The sequence below is a fragment of the Macaca fascicularis genome, chromosome 2 (assembly GCF_037993035.2).
Source record: "Macaca fascicularis isolate 582-1 chromosome 2, T2T-MFA8v1.1".
In the NCBI taxonomy this organism is placed as follows: domain Eukaryota; kingdom Metazoa; phylum Chordata; class Mammalia; order Primates; family Cercopithecidae; genus Macaca; species Macaca fascicularis.
The window spans coordinates 98,987,527-99,008,912 of NC_088376.1; the positions used below are offsets into that span (position 1 = coordinate 98,987,527).

A 21,386-nucleotide genomic window follows, 5' to 3' on the forward strand; every position below is an offset into this window, starting at 1 on the left:
CAGACCATCTCTCAGCAATTTGAACTGCAGGTTAGGGGCAACCGGTAGTGGGAGCAAAAGATGAAAAACAATGAAAGAGCAGCTACAGGGGCCACAGAGCCAGATTCAGCTGAAGCCATCAGGTCAAGAAAAAGATACACAGAGTGAAGGCAGTTGCTTGGGAAAGCAGCAGGAGTGATTGAAGTTGATGAGGAGGGACTGGGGCACTGTGCTATTAGATGATCTATTAGCATAAGTCAATGAGCCAGCCTGGGCAACATGGTGAAACCCTGTCTCTACCAAAAAGACAAAAAATTAGCCAGGTGTGGTGGCATGCACCTGTGCTCCCAGCTACTCAGGAGGCTGAGGTGGGAGGATCGCTTGAGCCTGGCAAGTGGAGGTTGTAGTGAACCAAGATCATGCCACTGCACTCCAGGTTGGGTGACAGAGTGAGAGCCCGTTTAAAAAAAAAGAAAAGAGTCACGGAGAACCAAGCTGTCCTGGGGGAGCATCCACCTTGTTCCAAAGCTGTAGGAGGCCTGGCTACAAGGTGGTTTCTGCAAACTTGTGAGTCCTACTTCCCTTGTCGGTGCCTGTGACTTGATGATAGACTCTCTTGTGGGCTGAATTGTTTCCCCCAATAAGGGTATGTTGAAGTCTTCACTCCCTGTACCTCAGAATATGGCCTTATTTGCAAGTAGGGTTGTTGCAGGTATAATTAGTTAAAATGAGGTCATTCTGGAGTAGGAGGAGCCCCTAATGTAATATAACTTGTATCCTTATAAGAAAATGGCCATGTGCAGACACAGAGAAACAGAGAGAATGCCACGTGAAGATGGAGGCAGAGATTAGAGTGATGTATCTGCAACCATTGCCAGCTGTCACCAAAAACCAGGAGAGAGGTGTGGAATAGATTCTCCCTCAGAGCCCTCAGAAACAACGAATCCTGCCAACACCTTAATTTTGGACTTCTAGCCTCCAGAACTGTGAGAGAATAAGTATCTGTTGTTTGAAACCACCCATTTGTGGTACTCTGTTACAGTAGGCCTAGCAAACTAACACAGACCCCATTACCCATAGTAACCCAAGTGCATCCCTGTTCCTGATAATATTTCAGCCCTTGCCCTCGAGTTTATAAGGCTCTTGGACGCTGGCTGTCTTCTGACCATGCCCCTCCATAAGGGATGAGGAGTCTACCAGTCCAAGGGGTGCCCATCTAGAGTCCACACCTAGCTTCTAGAACACGTTTGCGGTACCTAGACCCCAAAATTCCCTGCCAAAACAGCTCTGAGACTTATTTAAGAGTCTGGTCAGGCCTGGTTTTTGTGTCTATTTTTCTGATAGTGAGCCACGTACCAGTGCACATACCCCCAGTTTCAATGGTTGACCAAGGGCCAGCTATTTGCCAGCAACTAGGGAAGGTGTGGACAGAACTTGGACTTATGGCCTGGGGTGGCCACACACATGTGTATCTTATTCTGTAGGACAGAGGTAAGGCTATGAAGAGAAAGGGAGCAGGCTGTGGGCTCTGGATCTCCATTTGAACTCTTGCCCCAGCTCCCAGGACAATCAGGGGTAGACTTATCACTCTTACCCCCACAGGTCAGGATTAATGTCCAACAAATGGGTCCTGGGCATCTTCATGCATCATTCTGTTCCTCCTGTAGGCCCCAGCCACAGGAAGGGACTGCTGCCTCTTTCTCTTTCTATGCTCTGACCCATTCCCCTCTAGGTGGCGCTCTACACAACCAACCTCAGCAGCTGGGTCAACTCCTGCTCCCTGCTTCCTTCTTCCCCTTCATTTTCACCTCCACATAGGGGATCTGCACCTGATTTCTTAAGAATCTTGGCCTACTCGTGTAACTGGGGCCCCCAGATGTCTGAAAACAGAGGTCACATTCAGCTGTCTACAGAGGTCAGGCAAATATCACAACTAAATGTGTCTGGCCAGGTAGGTGTAAGCGCCCAGGAGAGGTAAGGTCTACAGCAAACTGGGACAGCCAGGCTCCTTCTAAAGTGGCTCCAGCTAATAGTTGCCATGGAGATGGTGGGCTTGATGTCAAAAAAAACTTTTGATTTTCTGACAGAGACTGGAAAACTTGATTTAATTATGTGAAAGTTCCTGTTCAATTAATTCAAAATTTCGGCACAGTGTCTACCATATAAAACTCAGCCACAGACAGGCCAGCGAGGTTGGCAAGTTTATTACCACAAATAAAACCAAATACCTCTATCAGATCTAGTTGACAAGCTGAGGAAGGCTGAAGCTATCCTACGCCTTGTTTGCCCTGACCTTACTGAACTCCAGTTTGAAGAACTAGTGGTATTTTCATGAATTGTTATTTTTGTGGCCTGATGAGACATTCCCACCTCCTTCTATCTGGCAAATTCCAAAAGCTTGTGATGAGTCCTTTATGACTCATCTTTATCATTACCTCCCATGTGTAAACCTGGACTGTCCCAGATAGCCAGCTCAGCCTCTCCATTTTCACCACTCCCTGCTCAATACTCCTTATTCATGCCTCTATTAAAGCCCTTATCACATCATTTTATAACTGTCATCTGTCACTAGACGGTGAGCACCTCAAAGTCTAGGATTTTATCTTGTTCATTTTATGTTCCTAGCTCCCTGGCACTTTGCTGACACAATGCTTGTGGAATGAATGAATAAACAGCACAGATCAGTAATTAAACCAATGTCAGGAAGCTACTGGATATAATTACAAATTAGTATTCATGACAATAAGTTTATCATCATAAGAGCTTAGGAGTGGAGGAAAATAATTTTCAGCAGGATGGCTAAGGAATTTGCATTTGACCTGGGAAACTAATTCTTACAGGGAAGGGGAGGAAAAAGGAAGAATAGTCTGGAAATGAAACTAAAGGCCCAAAGGTCAGATAGTTTGCAGTGGTCTCTGATGGTGAGAATGGTAGGGGTGGCAAGTAAGACAACAAATGAAATAAAATAATTATAATAAAGTTTTCTTAAAGGGGAACTATGAGGATAGAGTTGTGTAGGGACAACTGAGGTGGTGGCATGATAAAAATAAGAAAGTGCTTCCAGGACTCTGCTGACAGCCATCTTGAACCATTGCCACACTTGTAAAGGTGTTTGTTTCCTATGGTGACATCATTGTTGCTTCTTTTCCCTAGCTTCAGTCCTGCAGGGACTTGTTACACCAGGAGCTGCTGCTTCCATTTAGGTATGCCGCCACCGTGCGGTGGGAGTGTGCAGCTACGTGACTTACTGGCAGGCTCACATTTTACCTTAATACAAGTGGATGGAAATTGTACTCAAGCTCAGCACGTTTACAGATTCAACTTTAATGACATCTAAATATCATATAGAGATTTATTTTTACATTAGCTGAAGTCAAGCAAAGAAGACCATACGCAACTCAGTTCATAATCAATCAGGCCCTCCCTCCTTCATGTGTATTCCTTCTGTGTTCCTACTCTTTAGGGACAGAGATTTATTCATCTTTGCTTTCTCCATAGGGCCTTACATACTGCAGGTGCTTTTAAAAAAAATTCTCTTCTTAGTGGACTTATATAAAGATGATATAGCAAGGTTTTTTTTAAGTTCCAAAAACATTTTATCACTTTTTCAGAAAAGTGAGAGTAAAAACTTGTCACCCATAATTCCACCACCCTAAAACAGTGACTATTGATGATTAGCAAACAATTCAAAAGAACTATCCTTGGCCAGGCGCAATGGCTCACGCCTGTAATCCCAACATTTTTGGCGACCAAGGCGGGCGGATCACTTGAGGTCAGGAGTTCGAGACCAGCTTGGCCAACATGGCCAAACCCCGTCTCTACTAAAAATACAAAAATAGCCAGGAGTGGTGGTGCATGCCTATAATCCCAGCTACTCAGAAGGCTGTGATCCCCACTACTCAGAAGGCAGGAGAATGACTTGAACCCAGACAGTGGAGGTTGCAGTGAGCCAAGATTGTGCCACTGCACTCCAGCCTGGGTGACACAGCGAGACTCTGGTTTTTTTTGTTTTTTTGTTTTTTTCAAAAAAAAAAACAAAAGATCTAGCTTTGTTTTTACTCTCCACGGACCACTAGCCATAAGGAATTGCTGGACACTATATGATATGGAAAGAGATTTATTTCGGGTTAAGTGAAGGAAATTTAAAGCAGGTTAAAATGCTTTTGGTTTTAAGTAAGAGAGAACCTGACTCAAATTAGCTTAAATGGAGATGTACTGGTTCATGTAATGAAAAATGTGGGATTCAGACACAGTGTTTCCAGAGCTTCACTCAGGAAGATTCGGTCTTCATGGTGGCAATATGCTAGTTAGAAAAGATGTATGTGCCAGAGTAAAGCCCTCCTCTTTATGACATTTGGCTCCCTCCCCATCTCCTTGCCAATTAAACCCATTCAACTAACTTAATGTGTGCAGAGCCAGCTCATTCAGCCTCCCTGTCTCTTCATTGTTAGATATGATTAGTCAACCAAGAGACTCCACACATTTGAGGAAAAACTTCATGAAAGACAAAGATAAATAAACATAAAAAATATGGCCCGAGAAGTAATAGAGATGGTCTTGGAAATAGAAAAAAATTACAAAAATTAGCCAGGCCTGGTGGTGGGCACCTGTAATCCCAGCAACTCTGGAGGCTGAGGCAGGAGAATCACTTGAAACCGGAAGGTGGAGGTTGCACTGAGCCGAGATCCTACCACTGCACTCCAGCTTGGATGAAAGAGTGAAACTTTGTCTCAAAAACAAAACAAAACAAAACAAAACAAAAAACCCCATACTTTCAAAACACAGAACCACTGGGCACAGTGGCTCACACCTATAATCCAAGTACTTTGGGAGGTCTAAGCAGGTGAATCACTTGAGGTCAGGAGTTCGACACCAGCTTGGGCAACATGGCGAAACCCTGTCTCTACAAAAACTACAAAAATTCACTGGGCATAGTGGCGTGTGCCTGTAGTTCCAGCTACTCAGAAGTCTGAGGTGAGAGGATAGCTTAAGCCCAGAAAGTTGAGGCTGCAGTGGGCTGAGATTGTGCCACTGTACTCTAGCCTGCGCAACAGAGCAAGACCCTGTCTCAAAACAAAAATGAGCAAACAACAACAACAACAACAACAAAATGCAGTACCATTTACAACCACTCCAAGGAAAATAAGGTACTTGGATATTCATTTGATATGGTTTGAATGTTTGTGTCCCTCCAAAATTCATACTGAAAATTCTCAATGCAATATTAGTAAGAGGCAGGGCCTTTATGAGGTGACTGGGTCATGACTAATCCCATCCATGAGGGATTAGCCTTATAAAAGGGTTTGAGTGAGTCTGTTAGTCCTCTTTGCCCTTCTACATTTCCACCATGTGAGGATGTAGCAAAGAGGTGCCGTTGATGAAGCAGAGAGCAAGCCATCACCAGACACTAAATCTGCTGGTGCCTTGATCTTGGACTTCCCAACCTCCAGAACTGTGAGAAATAAATTTCTATTTATTTTTATTTTTATGTATGTATGTATGCATGTATTGAGACATAGTCTCGCTTTGTCACCCAGGCTGGAGTTCAGTGGTACAATCTCGGCTGACTGCAACCTCTGCCTCCCCAGCTCAGGTGATTGGGGATTACAGACACGCACCACCATGCCCAGCTAATTTTGTATTTTTAGTAGAGACGGGGTTTCACCATGTTGGCCAGGCTGGTCTCGAACTCCTGACCTCAGGTGATCCACCCACCTCAGCCTCCCAATGTGTTGGGATTACAGGCATGAGCCACTGAGCCCAGCCTTAAATTTCTATTATTTACAAATTACCCAGTCTAAGGTATTTCGTTATAGCAGCCTTAATAGACCAATATAATGTTTTATTTTTATTTTATTTTTTATTTTTATTTTTTGGAGACAGAGTCTTGTTCTATCCCCCAGGCTGAAGTGCAGTGGCACAATCTCAGCTCACTGCAACCTCTGCTTCCCGGGTTCAAGTGATTCTCATGCCTCAGCCTCCTGGGTAGCTGGGACTACAAGCACACACCACCACATCCAGCTAATTTATACATACATATTTATTGATTTTTTTTTTTTTTTTTTTTTTGAGACTGAATTTCACTCTCGTTGCCCAGGCTGGAGTGCAATGGCATGATCTTGGCTCACTGCAACCTCTGCCTCTTGGGTTCAAGCCATTCTCCTGCCTCAGCCTCCCAAGTAGCTGGGATTATAGGCGTGCGCCACCTCGCCCAGCTAAGTTTTTGTATTTTTAGTAGAGATGGTGTTTCGCCATATTGGCCAGGCTGGTCCCAAACTCCTGACCTCAAGTGATCTGCCCGCCTTGGCCTCCCAAAATGCTGGGATTACAGGCATGAGCCACCACACCCGGCCCTAACTATTTTAAAATGAACAATTCATTGGCATTCAATACATTCACCATGTTAGGCAACCACTACCTCTACCTAGCTCTAAAGCATTTCCATCACTCTATGATAAAACTCTTTACCCATTAAGCTGTTCCTTCCATTCCCTCTCCCCTTCGCCATTGACAACCATCAATCTGCATTCTGTCTCTATGATTTTTTTTTTTTTTTTGAGACAGGATCTCACTCTGTCACCCAGGCTGGAGTGCAGTGGCGCTATCTCAGCTCACTGCAACCTGTCTCCCAGGTCAACCAATTCTCCTGCCTCAGTCTCCCAAGTAGCTGAGACTACAGATGCCCGCCATCATGCCTGGCTATTTTTTGTATTTTTAGTAGACACCAGGTTTCGCCATTTTGGCCAGGCTGGTCTCGAACTCCTGACCCCGGGCGATCAGCCCACCGTGGCCTGCCAAAGTGCTGGGATTACAGGCGTGAGCCACTAAGCCCGGCCCTGTCTCTATGAATTTATCGATTTTAGATATTTCAAGTATACAGAGCCATATAATATGTGACCTTTTTTGTCTGGATTCTTTCATAATGTAGCATAATGCTCTGGAGTTTCAGCCATGTTGTAGCATGCATCAGTACTTCATTTCTTTTTATAGCTGAATAATATTCCACAGTATTTATACACCAAAATTTGTTTATCCATTAATCTGTTGAGGGACATTTCGGCTGTTTCCACCTTTTGGCTATTGTGAATGGTGCTACTATAAACACATGTATACGCACACCTGTTTAAGTATATGTTTTCAATTCTTTGGGGTATACACCTAGGAGTGGAATTGTAGAATCATATGGTAATTTTGTTTAACTTTTTGGAAAAATATCAAACTGTACCCAAAGTGGTTGTACCATTTTGCATTTCCACCAGCAATATGTGAGAGTTCTAGTTTCTCCATATCCTTGCCAATACTTATTTTTCTTTTTAAAACATAGCTATCCTAATACATGGGAAGTGACATTCATTGTGGTTTTTATTTGCATTTCCCTAATGATTAGTGATGTTGAGCATCTTTTCATGTATTTATTAGTCATTTGGGTATCTTTGGAGAAATGGCTATTCAAGCCCTTTGTCCATTTTTAATTGGTTTGTTTGGTTTTGCTGTTGAGTTGTAGGAGTTCATTATGTATTCTGGATATTAATCACTTACCTGATACATGATTTGCAAAGATTTTCTCCCATTCTGTGGGTTGCCTTTTCATTCTCTTCATGGTGTCCTTTGATACACAAAAGTTTTTCATTTTATGAAGTCCAATTCACCTATTTTTTTCTTGACCAAAAAGTAGAAACAACTGAAATGTTCAGCAACTCATGAACAGATAAACAAAATGTGGTATATAATGGGATATATTCAGCCATAAAACGAATGAAGTACAAACACATACAACATGGATGAACCTTGGAAACTTTATGCTAAGTGAATACAGTCAGATACGAAAAGGGAAATATTGTATAATTCTATGCATGTGAGGTACACAGAATAGTCATTTTCATAAGAACAGGAAATGGAATAGTGGTCACCAGGGGCTGAACAAAGGAGAAGATTGGCAGTTATTGTTTAATGGATACAGAGGTTTTTTTTTTGAATGATTAATAAGTTATGGAACTAGATAGTGATAATCATGAATGTACTTAATACCACTGAATTGTACACTTTAAAATTGTTAAAATGGGGCTGGGTAGAGTGGCTCAAGCCTGTAATCTAATCCTAGCACTTTGGGAGGACAAGGAGGGAGGACAGCATGAGCCCTGGAGTTCGAAGTTACAGTGAACTCTGATTTTAACTACCCAATGGGTTCACTTTGCCCGCTGCCTAGACACAGCCGATTTATCAAGACAGGATAACTGCAATGGAGAAAGAGTAATTCACGCAGAGCTGGCTGTGTGGGAAACCGGAGTTTTATTATTACTCAAATCAGTCTCCCCAAGCATTTGGGGATCAGGGTTTTTAAAGATAATTTGGCAGGTAGGAGCTTGGGAAGTGGGGAGTGCTGATTGGTCAGATTAGAGATGGAATCATAGGGGGTTGAAGTGAGTTTTTCTTGCTGTCTTCTGTTCCTGGGTGGAATGGCAGAACTGGTTGAGCCAGATTCCTGGTCTGAGTGGTGTCAGCTGATCCACTGAGTGCAGGGTCTGCAAAATCTCTCAAGCACTGATCATAGGTTTTACAATAATGATGTTATCCCCAGGAGCAATTTGGAGAGGTTCAGACTCTAGGTGCCAGAGGTGGCATGATCCCTAAACTGTAATTTCTAATCTTGTAGCTAATTTATTAGTTCTGCAAAGGCAGACTGGTCCCCAGGCAAGAAGGGGGTCTTTTCAGGAAAGGGCTGTTATTAATTTTGTTTCAGGGTCAAACCATGAACTGAATTCCTTCCCAAGGTTAGTTTGGCCTACTCGCAGGAATGAACAAAGACAGCTTAAAGGTTAGAAGCAAGATGGAGTTATTTAGGTCTGATTTCTTTCATTGTCATAATTTCCTCAGTTATAATTTTGTAGAGGTGGTTTCATGATCATGCAACTGCACTCCAGCCTGGGCAACAAAGCAAGACCTTGTCTCTAAAAAATATAAATAAAATGGTTAAAATGGAAATTTTTATATTACGTATATTTTGCCACGATTAAAAAAAAAAAAAAGTGAAAGAGGCCCGGCATGGTGGCTCACGCTTGTAAGCCCAGCACTTTGGGAGGCTGAGGCGGGCGGATAACGAGGTCAGGAGATCAAGACCATCCTGGCTAACATGGTGAAACCCCGTCTCCACTAAAAATACAAAAAATTAGCTGGGCATGGTGGCGGGCGCCTGTAGTCCCAGCTACTCGGGAGGCTGAGGCAGGAGAATGGCCTGAACCTGGGAGGCGGAGCTTGCAGTGTGCCGAGATCAGCCACTGCATTCCAGCCTGGGCGACAGAGCGGACTCCGTCTAAATAAATAAACAAATAAATAAGAAAGCAAGCTGATCTAGCTCTATTAATAAGAGGCAAAACAGAATTTAGGACAAAAAAATTAGAGAGAGAGGACCACTTAATTGTGATAAAAGCTTCAAGTCATCAGGAATAATTAATATTGGTACAAAATATGTATGTACCAAATATTATTGCCTTGACATGTATAAAGCAAAAGCTGTCAGAATCACGAAGAGAAACTCACAATGCTTAAGGGAGATTTGAACAAAATTATCTCAGTAACTGATAAAACAAGAAGTCAAAAATTTTCTTTCGGCCAGGAGTGGTGGCTCACGCCTGTAATCCCAGCACTTTGGGAGGCTGAGGTGGGCGGATCACGAGGTCAGGAGTTCGAGACCAGCCTGGCCAACACAGTGAAACCCTGTGTCTACTAAAAAATACAAAAAATTAGCTGGTCATGGTGGCGGGCCCCTGAATCCCAGGTACTGGGGAGGCTGAGACAAGAGAATCGCTTGAGCCCAGGAGGCAGAGGTTGCCAGGAGCCTAGATCATGCCATTGCGCTCCAGTCCAGGTGACAGTGAGAGATTCTGTCTCAAAAAAAAAAAAATGTCTTTCACATCAGGTTGAGAAAACATATACAAAGATCTTCCTAGAAGCATTATTCATGACAGCCTCAAACTGGAACCGACCTATTAATAAATATCTATCATTAGTAGAAGAGATATACACATTGTATTAGATTAATCCAATGTAATACTGAACAGCAATGGAAATGAATGAACTGTAGCTACATCCAACTACATGGATGAATTTCAAAACATAATGCTAAGCAAATAAAGCCAGACTCAAAATAATATATTCTGTATTATTCTATTTATGTGAAACTTAAAAATAAGCAAACTAAATTATGTGTAGAGAAGCGTATTTATTTGATAACATTATTTTTATAAAGCAAGAAAGTTATTTCCATAAAATTCAGATTTTTTTTTTTTTTTTTTTTTTTTTTTTTGAGACAGAGTCTCATTCTGTCACCAGGCTGGAGTGCAGTGGCATGATCGCAGCTCACTGCAATCTCTGCCCCCAGGTTTGAGTGATTCCCCTGCTTCAGCCTCCCTAGTAGCTGGGATTACAGGTGTGCACCACCATGCCCAGCTAATTTTTTGTATTTTAGTAGAGATGGGGTTTCACCATGTTGGCCAGGATGGTCTTGATCTCCTGACCTCGTGATCCACCCACCTCGGCCTCCCAAAGTGCTAGGATTACAGGCATAAGCCACCACACCCGGCCTCTTTTTTTTTGAGACAGAGTCTGGTAATTGTGGATATTTCTAAGAGGAAAGAGGAACATTGGAACTGGAAAGAGACCAGTGAGCCAAGGGTGGAAAATGTTGATGTAGACGTCTAAGATTTTGACGAAATGTTATTTTATGGCCTGGATGGTGGTTATATGGATATTTACTCTATAACAATTCATTAAGATACACATTTGTGGTTTTTGTATATATGTGTTCTATTTCACAACCTTAAATGTTTCTTAAGGAATTAATGGAGCACACCTTCAGAGTTGGGTGGGAAAATAATTCTGAACCTAGAAATCCAAACTTAGACAAGCTAGCTATCAAGACTGAGGACAAACTAAAGCCATTCTTACACCTATAAGGATTCAGGGTTTATCTACTATTTATGCTTTCTGAAGGAGATAATTGAATATGTTGGCCAGGAAATCAAGTGTGAGGAGTATGTAGAAAACAGAAAATGATAGTACTAACCCTGTTAATCTAATAAAAAGAAACCCTAGGATGACTGCTTGCAGTGGGGTTTGAAAGAAATCTATTCAAATTAAAACAGGAGGTCCATGTGCCCCAAAAAGATATTCTTGAGAATTCTAGAATAGACCCTGAACAATTTTAGAATAAGGAACTAATAGATATCAGTGCTTTGATGAAGAAGGTTTTTGCTTCTCCTAATGAGGGAAAAATTATTATAAAAATTCTAAGACAGGAAAGTTATGATCCAAACTTGAAGTAAACTAATGTGGTATGAATTTGGGTAACTGTGGTTCTTTAAGAAAAGAGAATCCGGCCGGGCGCGGTGGCTAACGCCTGTAATCCCAGCACTTTGGGAGGCCGAGGCGGGCGGATCACAAGGTCAGGAGATCGAGACCATCCTGGCTAACACTGTGAAACCCCGTCTCTACTAAAAATGCAAAAAATTAGCCGGGCGAGGCGGCGGGCGCCTGTAGTCCCAGCTACTCGGGAGGCTGAGGCAGGAGAATGGCGTGAACCCGGGAGGCGGAGCTTGCAGTGAGCCCAGATCGCGCCACTGCACTCCAGCCTGGGCAACTAAGCGAGACTCTGTCTCAAAAAAAAAAAAAAAAAAAGAAAAAAAAAAAAAAAAAGAAAAGAGAATCCATCATACAATTTTTTTTCTTTTTCTTTTTTTTTTTGGAGATACTCTCATTCTGTCGCCCAGGCTGGAGTGCAGTGGTGATCTCAGCTCACTGCAACCTCTGCTCCTGGGATCAAGTGATTCTCATGCCTCAGCCTCCCAAGCAGCTGGGATTACAGGTGCCTGTCACGACACCCAGCTAATTTTTGTATTTTTTAGTAGAGACAGAGTTTTACCATGTTGGGCAGGCTGGTCTTGAACTCCTGACCTGAAGTGATCTGTCCACCTCAGCCTCCCAAAGTGCTGGGATTACAGGCGTGAGCCACCATGCCTGGCCTATCATACAATTTTCTAGGAATATTGTCCTTTGAGAGGTCTAGGGTCATGACATAATTATAGAGGAAAACATAATGTCATAACAATTTAATATTTTTATTAATTTTAAATTTGTGTCATCGACCTACAGACAAAGCATGGGGATTCAGTTATGATTTCTGAACAGAATGTAAATATTTTCAACCTCAACAATGTAAATATCAAAGTGAAGTTCACAGAAACCAGAAGGTAGAAGTAGGAAAAGAGATAGAAGCAAGGGTCGGGGAAAAAAGTCAAGAGACATTAGTGAAAATTGACAGAATTAAAAACGAATAGTTTAAGGACAGAATCTAAATGCATAAAAGTAACCAATGGAAAGAAAACCAATGATACAACAAAAGTTATGGTAAAAAGAAGAAAAGGAGAAATGGGGTGGTATCAATTAGCTAAATCCTTATTAATCATAGTAAACAATAAGTAGACAATGCCTACAGTTGATAAATTAAGAATTAGCAATATACAGAAATATATATGAAACCAAAATAACTAATGAAAGAAAAGGTGCCTGTAATCCCAGCACTTTGGGAGGCAGAGGCAGGCAGATCATTTGAATCCTGGAGTTTGAGACCAGTAGTGAGACCTCATCTCTACAAAAAAAAACCCAGAAAAATTAGCTGGGTGTAGCGGTGCATGCCTGTATTTCCAGCTACTTCAGAGGCTGAGGCAGGAGAATCAGTTGAGCCCAGAAGGTGGAAGCTACAGTGAGCCAACAGAGTGAGACCAGCTCAAAAAAAAAAAAAAAAAAAAAAAAAAAAAAAAAAAAAAAAAGAAGAAGAAAGGAAGGGAAGGGAGGGAGGGAAGGAGAGGGGTGGGAGGGGGAGGAGGAAGAGGAGGAGGAGAGAGGGAGGGAGAGGAGAAGGATAAAATGTTACAAGTGGTTGTTACTAGGAATGGGGAGAAGAGAAGTGGGTAATGGCACTGAAGCTTTTTATTATGTCTTTCAGCATTCTTAAACCATCAACAGATCTGAGTATGTAGACTAAAAGGGAATATTTGGCGAAGAGATCTTTTTTTCACTATGTACACTTGCTATGGACATGTTCATGCCTGCTGCCTGGCAGGCACCATTCATTAAGTAGGCCCCTGTTGCCAGGGAAACCAGCTCTTCACTGATACCAAAGATAATGCAGAAGCCTGCTGCTCACCAAGCAACCTTCCTCATGAGCTATTTCCTCATGAGCTATGACCTCACCTTTCTGAACTGTCTCTTGCCCCTGTGTGATACTGTCCTGCTGCACAAAGCTTACACTTGCTATCTCTCACTTCCTTCTTAGTCACCTGTGATGCTGGCTAAGGGAGCTAGGCCAGTCAGCAGTGACCTGTTGCCCTTGGTTTATTATAAGCAACCTGTTCACAAGAAATGATCTTCTGTTGTTTTATAAATTATATGCATCACAGCACACAGAATAACATCAAAACCACATTAGTTTTTTCATACTTTCTTCACTGACCCCAGGGGAAGAGGGGAGAGCAGGGAGAGGACTTTCTCTTTTTTCAAATACTAATTTTGTTGAGGTATAAAGAACATATAGTAAGTTCACAGACCTTAAGTATACAGTTTGATGAGTTTTGGCAAATATATATACCTGTGGAACCAACATCCCAGTCAAGATATAAATACTTACATCAGCTGGGCACGGTGGCTCATAACTGTAATCCTAGCACTTTTGGAGGCCAAGGCAGGCAGATCATGAGGTCAGGAGATCAAGGCCATCCTGGCTGTCTACTAAAAATACAAAAAATTAACTGGGAGTGGCAGTAGGCACCTGTAATCACAGCTACTTGGGAGGCTGAGGCAGGAAAATCTCTTGAACCCGGGAGGCAGAGGTTGCATTGAGCTGAGATAGCCCCACTGCACTCCAGCTCGGGCAACAGAGCGAGACTCCGTCTCACAAAAAAAAAAAAAAAAAAAAAAAATACATCGACCCAGAAAGTTCCTTATGTCAGTAGCACTTCACGCCGCCATGCCCCCAACCCTTAGTCTCCCTGCCTTCCCATCTCCACTCCCACCCCTCACTGCTCTGATTCTATCACCATTGTTTAAATTCTTCTGCTGTTGATCTTCATAAAACCAGCATATTTCCTTTTGTGTCTGGTTTATTTTCCTCAGAATAATGTTTTTAACATTTATCCATATTGTTATGTGTCCAGATTAGTACTCTATTGTATGGATAGAGCCTATTTTGTTTACCCATTTCCTGTTGAGAGACATTTGATTTGTTCCCAGTTTTGGGTTATAATGAATAAAGCTGCTATGAACATTCTCGAACGATGAACATTTTTGTGGACATATGTTTTGATTTTTTTGTGTAAATACCTAGAAGTGAAATTATTCAGGTATGGTATAGGTTTATGCTTAACTTTACAGAGTACTTAAACTTGATTCTTTTATCTAAAATTGTGATAAAATACACATAACATAAAATGGACCATCTTAACTGTTTTTAACTGTACAGTGCAGTGGTATTAAGCACATTCACATTATTGCACAACCATCACCACCATCCATCTGCAGAACTCTTTTTATCTTGCAAAACTGGAACTCTGAACCAGGTGTGGTGGCTCATGCCTGTAATCCCAGCACTTTGGGAGGCCAAGGCGGGCAGACTGCCTGAGCTTAGGCATTCAAGATCAGCCTGCTCAACATGGTGAAACCCCGTCTCTACTAAAAATACAAAAAATTAGCTGGGCATGGTGGCGCTTGCCTGTAGTCCCGGCTATTCTGGGGGCTGCAGCAGGAGAATCGTTTGAACCTGGGAGGCGGAGGTTGCAGTGAGCTGAGATCGTGCCACTGCCCTATAGCCTGGGTGACAGAGTGAGACTCTGTCTTAAAATAAATAAATAAATAAATAACATAACATAACATAACATAAAATAAAAATAGCCAAGTATGGTGATTGATACACATCTGTAGTTCCAGCTACTCAGGAGGATAAGGTGGGAGGGTGGCTTGAGCCCAGGAGTTCAAGCCTGCAGTGAGCTGTGAGCATGCCATTGTACTCTCCCTGGGTGACAAAGCAAGGCCCTATCTCAAAAAAAGACAAAACAAACAAACAAAAAAAACAGAAAAAAAACCAAAACTGGAACTCTGTATCTATTAAACAGTAATCTGTCATTGAGTGGTGCTAAGCGTAAACAATTTTTTTAACAAAAGAAAAAAGTAAAAAGTAAATTTTGAAAAAAAGAATTAAAAAAAAAAATCTCCATTACCCCCTCCCCCAGCCCCTGGCAACCACTGTTCTACTTTCTCTCTGAATTTCACTATTGTATATAACCTTATGTAAGTCACAAAAAATTTGTCTTTTTGTGACTGACATTTCACTTAGGATAGTGCCCTCAGCTTTAAAAAGGAAAGACATTTTGATACATGCTACAACATAATATTCCGTTGTATGTACATACCAAATTTTATTAATGATTTCATCTGTCAATGAACATTCGGGTTGCTTCCACCTTTTGTCTATTGTGAATAATGCTGCCGTGAACATGTTTAAGTCCTTGCTTTCACTTTTTTGTGTATACACCCAGAAGTTGAAATGCTGGATTATATTTATATGCAATTCTATTTTTTTTTTTTTTTTTTTTTTGAGACGGAGTCTCGCTCTGTTGCCCAGGCTGGAGTGCAGTGGCCGGATCTCAGCTCACTGCAAGCTTCGCCTCCCGGGTTTACGCCATTCTCCTGTCTCAGCCTCCTGAGTAGCTGGGACTACAGGCGCCCGCCACCTCGCCCGGCTAGTTTTTTGTATTTTTTAGTAGAGACGGGGTTTCACCGTGTTAGCCAGGATGGTCTCGATCTCCTGACCTAGTGATCCGCCCGTCTCGGCCTCCCAAAGTGCTGGGATTACAGGCTTGAGCCACCGCGCCCGGCCTGCAATTCTATTTTTAATATGGGTCACTGCCATACTGTTTTCTATAGTGGCTGCACCGTTTTACGTTCCCACTAAGAGAACATGAGTGTTCCAGTTTCACCATATCCTCACTAACACTTATTTTCCGTTTTGTTGGTGGTAGCCATCTTACTGGATGTAAACTTGATTCATTTTTCCAACCTTTTTAATATGGAATTTTCAAACACACACAAAAGATGAGAGATCTCCAGGTACCCACCACAAGCTTTAATAATGATTAACATTTGGTAGCAGGTGGACAAAGATATACCTTCTCTATAGCAGCTATAAGATCAGGGACAAACAGAGATCTATTTGGAACTGCCAACTAAGAATGGTGTTTTATAGGCTGCCTGATGAATAAGGTTAGATAACTAATGGCCAGTCCTTCAGCCTGTGCTCAAGGGACGGGATAACAGTAAAGCATAGTTGGTGAAGGAGCAGCAGAGAAAGGTCACAATCGATAGGCCATAAGAGAACCCTCACTATCACTTACCATTCAGATCATTCTCTTCATATTCTTACAAGTTATTTTCCTTTCATAAAAGAAAGCTGAGGAGTTTATTTGTGTTTGTGGTGCATGTGATCCATGAGAGGGGACTCAACCAGATGCTATGTCTAAGTAGTACTTAATCCGACAGTATTAGTGGGCTGGTGGGCTTTCCTGGTTACATGGGAACCCTAGAAACCCAAGCCAAGCACAAAAGCCAAGACTGAATTCTCCAGTAAGTCACCTGGTAGCCTCGACAAGCTGATGCTTAAAAAAAGAGCCAGTGACCATTAATAGGAAGCTCCTGAAATGAGTCCTCTGAACATCTGCAAGTATGATCAGCTACACCTGAGCTGAGACTTGCCTTTTTCCCTGCCAGGAAATCATGGGTTCAGAAATGGCAGGCACCACGTATATTAACTGTATTTCCTTATTTTTCTGTCTTCTTGATGTTCTGGCATCAGGTGCCTCATTGACCCAAGAGACTTCCCCTCCTAGGACTAGCTAATTCCTAGAAATATCAAACCACTCCCTTGTAAGCATGCCATTCCTATGCAAACCAACCAATCCAGAGCCCATACTCTAAACCACTTCCTTTACCTGGCAAGATCTTCCACACCAGGGGGCAATGTTCCTCTGTTCTAATCATCCCCGGGGCTAGATACCAGAGAGTTACCTGGTTACATCCTAATAAACCCATCAGAAGTTGAAAATATCATAAGCCAAAAGTAAATTTAATCAGGTGTGGTGGCACATGCCTGTAGTCCCAGCTACTTGGGAGGCTGAGACAGAAGGATCACTTGAGGCTGTGGGGCACTATGATCATGCCTGTGAATAGCCACTGCACCCCAGCCTAGGCAACGTGGTGAGACCTCATAACTTAAAAAAGATTAAAAAACAAGCTCTTACCAGTTGAAGAGGAGGCAATATAAGCAATAAGCACTAAAAAGAATAATGACTGAAAACCAAAATACATAAAAAGATAAAAGTCCACAAGCTGATAAATAAAAGGTTTTATTTAAAAGCCCACAAGTAAAAAAGAGGAGAGAGACACTAACTCCTAATTCTGAAAATCAGTAATTAAAGGGAAATAAGCCTTCAGCAAATTTATTTTTCTTTTCTGAGACAGCGTCTTGCTCTGTCACTCAGGCTGGGGTACAGTGGCACAATCACAGCTCACTGCACCCTTGAACTCCTGGGCTTAAGCAATCCTCCTGCCCCAGCCTCCCAAGTGGCTTAGACTACAGTTGTGTGCCTACACACTTTGCTGATTTTAAATTTTTTTGTAGAGATGGGGTCTCACTATATTGCCCAGGCTGGTCTCCAACTCCTGGGCTCAAGCAGTCCTCCCACCTAGGCCTACCAAGTAGCCAGGACCATAGGTGTGCACCACCATGCCCAGCTAATTTTCTTTTTTTCTATTTTGTAGAGATGGGGTCTCGCCATGTTGCCTTGGCTGCTCTCCAACTCCTGGGCTCAGACAATCCTCTTGCCTTGGCCTTCCAGGTATGAGCCACAATGCCTGGCCAATAATTTTTTAATGAAGGCCCCCTGGGGCCAGGCACTGGTTTGGGCACTGGAGATTCAGCAGTAAAGTAAAATAAATTTCCTCATTGATCTTGTCGGTGACTCCTTTGCATGCTTGCTTCAGACTATATTTCAAGGTAACAAAATAGTTGCAGTTGATGAGAAAAAGTTCCATCTTACAGAAAACTTTCAGCTAATAAATGTAGAGGGAATGATAAAGTTAGAAAAATAATTATATTTTAAGTCCTAATGAAACAACAGACCCAGACAACAATGACCAATAGATGAAAAATATCAGGTGAAACACTCAAACGGAACCTGTCAATGGCAAGATTGGGCTGTAACCCTGAAACCACTGATCAATCTCGGCATTACTAAAACAGGCCTGACCAGATAGTCTGTGATCCTGATGTAAAGCAATAGCACCACGTTTTCAGTAGCCAAAACAGTTAAATCTGAATCTAATCAAGCCTTTAGAATTACCTTCATGATTGGATGAAATATGGAGAGCAGAGGAACAAAGTCAACAGCACAAAAAGGAAGAAAACAGATAAATCTAGAGAGTGCCACATTCTGCAAAACTGAGCTGGTTTCTTCATCAAGACAATGGCATGGAAAAAAATGAGAGGTAGGCAAAGGGACTCCTCTGGATTGAATGAAATTTAAGAGACACAGTAGCCAAGTATGACGTGTGGACCTTGTTTGGATCTAGATTTGAAGAAATTGATTGTAAAGTCATTTTTGAAAACAAATAGTGAAATCTGAATATGGGTTAGGCATTAGTTTTTGCCAAAGAATTATTATTAGGTGGGATAATGGTACGGTAATTAGGTAAGATTGTAATTATTTCTTTAAATTATATTGTTTTTAGAGATAAAAATAAGACCTTCAGTGCTGAAGAAGGGCACAGTGGCACATGGCACAGCACAGGCATCTACATCATCAGTCAAATAAGAATTCAAGACAGCTGTCAGGCTAAAGTCCAGCGTGCGAGGCGCAGCTGGGAGGCGGGAGAAAACGCGGTGCGGGCCGGGCCCTGGAGATAGTCCCCGGCGCGGCGGGCTGGTGTTGTCTGGTGCTCCCCACTGCTTCCGTATCCATGATTATTTGTACTTTCAAGTGCTAAGTCCTGGACACATTCGATACATCTTCACAGCCACACCTGCCAAGTACTTCGGTGGTATCTTTCACACAAGGTATGAGCAGATTCACCTTGTCCCCGCTGAACCTCCAGAGGCCTGCGGGGAACTCAGCAACGGTTTCTTCATGCAGGACCAGATCGCGCTGGTGAGGAGTGCTCCCTCCTCTCCAAGACTCGGTGGTCCAGGAGCATGGCGGGCGGGCCGTGATCATCTCTGACAACGCGGTTGACAATGACAGCTTCTACGTGGAGATGATCCAGGACAGTACCCAGCGCACAGCTGCCATCCCTGCCCTCTTCCTTGTCAACTGAGAGGGCTACATGATCCTCCGCTCCCTAGAACAGCATGCGCTGCCATGGGCCATCATTTCCATCCCAGTCAATGTCACCAGTATCCCCACCTTTGAGCTGTTGTAACCGCTCTGGTCCTTCTGGTAGAAGAGTTTGTCCCACATTCCAGCCATAAGTGACTCTGAGATGGGAAGGGGAAACCCAGGAATTTTGCTATTTGGAATTTGGGGATAGCATCTGGGGACAAGTGGAGCCAGGTAGAGGAAAAGGGTTTGGGCTTTGCTAGGCTGAAAGAGGGAAACCATACCACTGGCCTTCCCTTCCCCAGGGCCCCCAAGGGTGTCTCAGAAGAGGCAAGAGAAAGGCCCCAGGGCTTCTGGCTAGAGCCTGAAACAAAAGGCGCTGAAGGTAGGTGGCTTGAGAGCCATCTGTGACCTGTCACATCTTATCTGGCTCCAGCCTCCCCTACCCAGGGTCTCTGCACAGTGACCTTCACAGCAGTTGTCGGAGTGTTTTAAAGAGCTGGTGTTCGGGGACTCAATAAACCCTCACTGACTTTTTAGCAATAAAAAATAAAAATAAAAATAATTCAAGGAAATAAAAGGCATAATATAGGCTTTAGAAATTTATTTTATATTTATAATGGGTTTTATGTACAATGAAGATACATTAGTTATTAAACAAGGTATAAAAACACTCAATTCAAGGATATGGAAAAATAATATAATAAAAAAATAACAAAATAGGAAGAATTAATTTTAAAAAGCAGAAGTCAATGAAATAGAAAATAATAATACTGATATATAGGCTGGGTGTGGTAGCTCATGCCTGTAATCCCGGCACTTTGGGAGGCCAAGGCAGGAGGACTGCTTGAGCCTAGGAGTTGGAGACCAGCTCGGGCAATATAGGAAGACCCCATCTCTATAAAAAATTTAAAATCAGCCAGACATGGAGGTGTGCGCCTGTAGACCCAGCTGTGGGGGAGGATCACTTGAGCCCAGGATCTTGAAACTGCAGTGTGCCATGTATGCACCACTGCACTCCAGCCTGGGTGATAGAGGGAGACCCTGTCAGGAAGGAAAGAAGAGAGGAAGGAAGGAAACAATAATAATAATATATAAATGCAGGAACAAATTCTTTGAAAAAGACAAAAATAATCTGTGGTGAGCCTAATTAAGAAAAAGAGAAAGCCCATGAGAGAGGGAGCATAACCTGAGATACAGAGAAAAAAAATGCTAAAAATAACTCAATAAATTTGAAAACCATAATGAAAAACTCCCTAGGAAAATTTGTCAAAATTGAAATTAATTCAATATGTGTAAGATAGAAGAAATGTAAAAGTTGTCAAAGAACTACCTAAAGTGAAGCTGGGTGTGGTGGCTGACACCTGTAATCCCAGCACTTTGGGAGGTTGGGAGCAAGAGGATCATTGGAGCTCAGGAGTTCAAGACCAGCCTGGGCAACATGGCAAAAACTCCGTCTCCACAAAACAAAACAAAACAAAACCATTAAAATTAGCCGGGTGTGGTGGTGTGTGCCTGTGGTTCCAGCTACTTAGGAGGCTGAGGTGGGAGGATCACTTGAGCCTGGAGGTCAAGGCTGCATGAGTTGTGATTATGCCACTGCATAAGCCTAGGTGACAGAGCGAGACCCTGTCTCAAAAAAACCAACACAAAACAAACCGAAAAAAAAAACAAAGTAGCACCATTCTCATTCTTTCTTTCTTTAAAAAAGAATTATTTTAATGATGTATAATAGGTATACATAGATTTGGAGTACATGTGATTACAAAGTTCAAATTGGGATATCCATCACCTCAAATATTTGTCTTTTCTTTATGCTAGAAACACCCAAGCTATTCTCTTCTAGCTACTTTGAAATGTACAAGATTACTGTAAACTATCAAACAGTAGGTCATATTTCTTCTATAAAACCATATATTTGTATCAGTTGATCAACTTCTCTTCCTCCCCTCCTCCTGATACCTTTCCTGGCCTCTGGTAACCATAAATCTA

At 42.4% G+C, this 21,386-nt stretch overlaps 1 pseudogene; it reads left to right on the forward strand.

Moving 5' to 3' along the window:
- The first annotated feature begins 814 nt into the window (after window positions 1-814).
- LOC102124799 (protease-associated domain-containing protein 1 pseudogene) lies at window positions 815-19,633 on the forward strand (annotated as a pseudogene).
- Window positions 19,634-21,386: the final 1,753 nt, after the last annotated feature.